We start from the raw sequence: 7,023 nt of genomic DNA on the forward strand, positions 1-7,023 counted from the left end.
ATAGGTACATTTGCCCTTCTTATTTTTTTCACTTCCACTGTTGGGATATATTGGAGCCAGAATAAGGGTTGCTTGCCTCATAATTTTTCCCTCCACTCAAAAGTAGAAATTGAGAGTGTGGTGTGAACTTTTTAATTGTGTGTTGTTGCATCTCTTCCTGGGTGGCAGCGCTCAGACTTTTGTGTGTAATTTTGAGTGTAATTTTGGAACAAACACATCTTGGAGGTCAGAATATATAGGATCTGTTATTTAAACATCACTGAGAATCAGGTCCTTTGGAGTTCAATTAGGATCTTTGAGATCTCTGTTGGTTATATTTGGCATACCAATAAGTTGAGTAATGCTTACAATTTACACTTAAAATGTAACATGTGGAACCACATGAAATAAGGAGAATCTGCAATTAGCACTTCAACCTTTGTAGACAGAAATGTCAATGTTGGTGATGGGTTATCTCCGCTGATGAAAAAAAGTCAATTCAGCTAGATTAAAAGTATAAAAATGGCAGATTTTATTAGAAACTGAGGCTCCCAGGCAAGTTTCAGCAGCCTCAGGGGGCAAAGTCAGAAGAAGTCGCACATCCACTAAGGCAGACAGGGTTTTTAAGGATTATAGAAAGATGACATAGGAAGATGTGTCCACCACCTGCTGGGCTTGGAGAGCTGGTAGCTCCAGGTGAGGAAGTTGGGGTAGTCCTCAGGAATTCCAGGAATGTGGGGAGTTTTCCTTTGAGGGGACAGGTTGGAGATAGAATGGGATTTACTGGACCATGTGGGGGGAGGGGAGGGCCACCAGAGGTGCCAACCAAACAGTTGGGTCCAGAATCATCATAGTGTTATTCCAAGATTACCAGATCATGAGACCCCCCAAAAGATGACCAGGACTCGATGCATATGCCCAGGGTCCTGTATTACTGGCTCAGAGCTTCGGATCACCATCCTTCCTGACGCAGCAGGATAGGAGAATGATACCGGAGCTTCAAGGTAATGGGTTTATATGGAAAACCGTAATTGGGGGTTAGGGTTGCAGAGAAGTAAGGAAAAAAAACCTAAGCAGGGGTTGTGAGTCTCAGGAATGTGGACCTTCAGGCAGGCTGGGTGGAGGCTGGATCTCAAGGGAAAGTTGTGAGTCTCAGGAATGCAGACCTTCAGGCAGGTTGGGTCCAGGAGGCTGATCTCCAGGGAAGTTGTTTTATCTCAGAGGATCATTGGGTGTTAATTGTATCTATTGTTCCTGTGGAGTTTCTGGAGAGTGCTGGCAGGTCTAGTTTATGGCAGTGCGTGGTCCTTTCTGGAACACAGGAAGTAATGAAAGCACCTGGAGGACAGCTTCTCACAGACCATGGCATTAACTATAGAATATGATTACATATAAAATATGGCATTAATTTTGCCCTCACAATACTTATTAATGGTATTGAGACTATTTTCCTTAACTTCAGCCCCATCTCATTACTTCTGTCCTTTTCATTCATCAGATAACTAGAATCTTCTGTAGGTGGTAACCATTAAGCTTGCAGAGACAGCTGAGACATTTCCGCTTGTGAAGTAGAGACAGACTACAAATCTTGTTTTGAGGGTAACAAGATAAACTAGACCACATGTGCTCTCCCCAGTCCCTACAGAATGCCTTCTTTGGGCCTCTAGGACTTCTGTGTGACATCTGTCATTCCCTGAACACATGAGTACTTGGTTTCGGCGAATCCAGGATGAAATCACGGCTTGGAGAAGGTCTTATTCAAAGTCACAAGATTCTTGGTACTTATGTTGGATTCACCTTCCAGCCTTCTCCTGAACTAGAGAGAGGTAGAGCTAAGAGCAGCGTGCTTTTCCCTTGAACACATGGGTTTTTCTGAAATTCCACAGCTATGTCTTTAGTATGAGGACCCATTATTTAAAACTGTGACGCCCTCAATGTCCTCTTTGTATGTGGACTCCTGTATTCTGAGTTTATATAACTTAAGAGACCACCACCCTTGGCTTTCTAGCATCAGTTCTGTTGCAGCTGGGGGCTGGAAGAGTGAAGGTCAGGCTCTCTCTGTTGCAGTGAAAACTTGATGGATGGCCTCAGGAAAGTCAGTGTCTGTAAAATGAAAGAGAGGAAGAAAGGAAATCAGGAAGAACATTGAAGAGAATGCGGGAGGCAGAAGTGAGTTCTCTGCTATCTTTGAAACCAGGGGAGAGAAGCTTATGCTTGTGGCAGAGCTGCAGAAAGGAAGCAAGAGTTTGGCCAGAGGAGAAGGACATAATGCTCTTTCAGGTTCTGATTTCAAAATGGTTGGTGTTTCCAAAACATAATCAAAATGGAAATGTGTTAATGTGGGCCGGAGGAGGGGGCGGGGGGCGGGTGTAGGTAAGGCTGCAATGCATTAAAGCAGCTGAAAGCATTCTCCGGCCACTACGCAACACCCTGGGAGTGTTTTGTTACACAGTTCTAGAGAGCATTAGATAATATGCATGTGAGGCTTTGTAGTCCTGGGAGAGGATACAGCTATGCAAACCCACAAGCTTGGCATCATTACCAACAAGGAGGGTTTCAATATATGACTGGTGCTTTGGTTTTCCAGACAAAGCCGTCTGTGAATGCTGGTGCATGGTGGGAGCGGCAGGTCATTAGCTGACTGCCTTTCCTGGAGAGCAGGGTATACCTCCTTGCATCTGATGTCACTGCTTGGTCATGGGCTAGGGATTCCCCCTCATGCCTCCCCCATTCTCTTTTGACTCTTTCCTCCTTTGCTTTCCTTTTCCTTGTCTGCTAGGGGTGAGATTGCCTTCAGGTCTCCTTGATCTTATTTCAAACCCTCCCCTCCAAGGGTTGGCAGTCATGTGGTGTTTGGGTGTAACTGCACGCCTTGCTGCCATTAACAAAGGAAACATGTCCTGAGGTCTCTACTTACCTTTGGCAGAAATGGGACAACACTGCTCACTTCTGATGTATATTCACAGCTAGGATGATGGTGGGAACACAGGACTTACAGTGGACTTGAGGGTAGTGTAAGTGTTTCCTGTTTAAATAATGTAGTAACTAGGGCAAGCCAGTTCTCTTTGTTGAATCTATGGCCATCTCCACTTAAAAATCAATGACAAACCAAGAGGTGGTGATGCATGCCTTTAATCCCAGCACTTGGGAGGCAGAGGCAGAGGCAGGCAGACCTCTGTAAGTTCAAGGCCAGCCTGGGCTACAGAGTGAGTTTCAGGACAGCCAGGGCTACACTGGGAAACTCTGCCTTAAACAAAGCAGAACAAAGCCGGGTGTGGTGGCGCACGCCTTTAATCCTAGCACTCGGGAGGCAGAGGCAGGTGGATTGCTGTGAGTTCCAGGCCAGCTTGGTCTACAAAGTGAGTCTGGGACAGTCAAGGCTACACAGAGAAACCCTGTCTCAAAAAACCCATAAAAACAAAACAAAACAAAGCAGAACAAACAAAGAACAACAACAAAATGATAATAAGAGGTTTATCTGCACATGGTGGGAGGAAGATACCCAGAGGCCTGCCTGCCAGTGTGTCCTACTCACAGTGGCAGCCACTATAATGTGTAAGTATGAGGTGGAGAAGTGGGAGAGAGAAGGAGTTTTCGAGCACTATGAAGATGGCAGAATGGAGACGTGAGGGTGGAGAGGAATGGCCTGATGTGAGTAGGCCACCCTGCTAGCTGAGGCCATGGTGAAGTCCCAGCCTGTCTACTACTGAGGGCCATGTCTGGGTCCATGGCCACGCAGCAGCTGGGTCTGTGTCGATGTCCATGGCTTGTATATCACACCAAAAGCCATGTAGGTGTCCCTGATCTGGATTGCCACCTGGGACCGACGTTGATATCCAGGGACTTCACAGAGCTGGCCCTGCCCCTCACTGGTTGTAGCATTTGGGAGAGAAGCCCCTGTCCCTCCCCTAGGTAGCACAGTAGAGCTGGCCCTATATGGCATGGGAATAAGTGAGCCAGCCTGAGGGCAGGAAAGCAGGAGAGCTGGCCCTGCCCCTTGCTGGCTGTGGCATTGGGTGAGCTGGCTAGGGCAGTGCTGGAGAGCTCACCCTGGTGGTGTGGGTATGAGAGCTGATGGGCTGACCAGCTCAGCTAGCACCCAGGCCCAGATTCAGGGCTTTGAGATGGCCCATCCCAACATCTACCCCATCTATGAACTGCTGGAGCATGTGAAGGGGCTGGCCCTGCAGATTCAAAGCTGCAGGATCTTCGTGAGACAGGCAACAACAGGATATCCAAAAGGAGACCCACTGAGGATTCAATATTGATAGGATAGCAGAAGCCAGAGGCCTTGAACCAGACCAATGGCTCATTGTGATGAATATTTGCAAGTAAAGATATGTGAACAGAATGGTATACTGTGTGACACACTGCAACTTCCATAACGATATATATATATTCTATTTTATTTTCTTTTGGTGGGAAGGTTGCTAGGCCAGGGGTGAATACCAAGGGATGTGGAGATGAGTGGGATTGTGTTTATGATGTGAAATTCACAAAGATCAATAAAAAGTTTTAAAAAAATTATAATAAAAGGTGAAGTTGGTATTTGTGAGGTTCAACTAATGCACGTGAAGGCACTTGAACATGATTAAGAATCTTTAATGAACTTTGCCTGTTGTCACTAATGACATTGTGGGGTTCTTGTCAGTGGGATTCTGAGAGATACTTAGGTTTTTCTAGGAGCTGTTGACCTTCCTACGTGGGTCCATAAGTTGCCTAAGCGAAGCACTTAAGCCTGGCATCTCTGCCTTCCATTTGCACTGTCCTTTATTTCGGTTGCCATGTTAATCACTCAAAGAGTGTCTGTCAGACCTCATGTATCTCTCTCCAAAGCTGCAGGCACAAAAATATATCATTGTCCTAAACTTGAGGCCACTTTAGATTCTGGGAAGAACAAAACCTTGCAGGTCAGAACAGCTCAGGATGAGAAAAGTGGTCCAGAAGAAAGGTCTGCTCTCTGGGACAGAAGCAATCAGTCTTCTGGAAGCGGGTTATCCTGTCAAGCAATGCGAATTTCCTCAGACAACCTTATAGCCTGAGGACAGCGAGCAATCACTAATTTGACTAGGATTGCTTGATCACATGTACTTCTTGACCCACCCTTCACATCTTCTTGCATTTAAACCTACAGCTTACATCAGCACCTGGATTGAAGGTGGACTTGGGGTCACTTGATTCCTTTACCTGTCCCTCTTCCCAGTGTGGCCACATTGAATAATTCTTCCTCTTATCTTGCACCATTACCAGTCTCTTTCATTGGTGGACTGGGACAGGTGACTGAGCCTAGCTGGTTGGGTATTCCGGAGTGTGACCTTGTGCGCCTGAAAAACTCAGGGTGCAATTTAGGAATCTCCATTAATCTGCCTTTGTACAATACAAGCTTTTGCCTCTCTGGAAATGAGGGTATTTCATGAGAATCACTTGTTCACCTAACAGTCTCCCCGGGTGGCTTTCTCCTGGGTGCCTGCTGACTCTCAGGTGCTGCCCTGGGTTGCTTGCTCATGTGGGGAATGATAACGAATGAACAACACAGACTTTGGACCCTAAACTTCCATGTGCATGAAGAGATGTGAGCTGCCAAAGGCATTTCCTGCTGGGTCATCTTACAGGATGCTCTAAGCTGGCAGGGAGTCTTGTGACAGCCCTGCTCGTTCTCCCTGGTTGGACCTGGGCTCAGGTTTCCATCATTCATCTTATTGCAGATGATCTGCCCTCAGCCACTTTCCTATTACTTTCTGGCTCTGTGTCGCCAGCTGAGGGCACATTCCTTGGTCCGGGATAGACATCTGACATCTCCCTCTTCTTGAATGCCTAACTCTCAAAGAAAAAGGCTCTTATTTAAATTTCCGCCCTGCCACTAGTTTCAGCAGTGGTTGACTAGAGTTAAGATAGAAGAAAGGTTGAGACAGAGCAGAAGACAACAGGGGACTTCGCGACAACCAGATCAGCTTCTGGGGTGCCAGCTTCCAGGCCTACGGCTGCGTAACGCCAGGAGCAATGGATAGGGGGCCCACCAGACTTTGTCATGAAGCTGCGGAAGGCTGCTTCCTTCTCATGCCTGCCCGCCTGGGACAACTTGGCACAGCCTTAGATAGCCCACTCAGCACCTGCCTCCCGGATCAGGCATCTCTCAGGGGAGCCAGCAGGAAGCTTGCTGACATTTATTTCCTTTTTTCAGCTTTAAAATTTCTCTCCTCTGAACAACAGCAAGCAATCGCCACGACAGAGATCTGGAAGAGTCGCATTTAGGGATGAAGGTTATATGCAAATGCCAGGGTTTTCCACGTTCATCTGCCCCTCTGAGGATCTCTCCTTCCGGCTCAGACTGGAGAGCCCGCGAGGGTGAAGGGGTGACCTCTTCTTTTTATGGAGGTGTGTCTCTGTATTTTCAGTTGTTAATTCTGTACTGGCAGAGAGCTAAGTGCTGGCAGAATCTTGGTACTGCTGTTTCTATGGCTCATCACAAGCTTCCTGTTTTTTAACAGTCCTCATTGCCTAAAGGCAACCTAAGAGCTGGGCTGGCGTTTTTCTTACTGCTGATTGGCTATCATAAAGATCTGACAGCCAATAGCTGGGGCAGGAAGTACAAGGGTGGGACTTCCAGACACAGCAACTGGGAGGATGAAAGCAGAAGCGGAAGAGATTCAAGACAGACATGGAAGGGAGTGGAACAGAGAGAGGTAAAGAACTAGCCACGTGGCGGGGCGGTCCGGGAAATACGGCTAAATTAGAAGCTAGCTGAATCCGTCTCAGCAAAAGGCCTGAGCTTTTAACTACATAGAAGTCTCCCCTGCTGTGAAAGGGGAGGAGAAACCCTGGGATGAGAGTTGGCAGATCGGACTCTGCTCTTAATTAGATGGGAAACTGTAGGCAAACCACTTCATTCATCTGTAAAATATCAAGGATGGGGTAGTGTAAATGGTACCCTATGTCTTTCCAGATCAAACAATGAGATTTCCTACAATCCTTTAAGACACAGTCACTGAAAACACAGCTCTAAGTTACTCATAGGTGCCGTTATATCAGAGTGGCCAGCAACAG

Source organism: Acomys russatus, chromosome 1, assembly GCF_903995435.1.
Source record: "Acomys russatus chromosome 1, mAcoRus1.1, whole genome shotgun sequence".
NCBI lineage: Eukaryota > Metazoa > Chordata > Mammalia > Rodentia > Muridae > Acomys > Acomys russatus.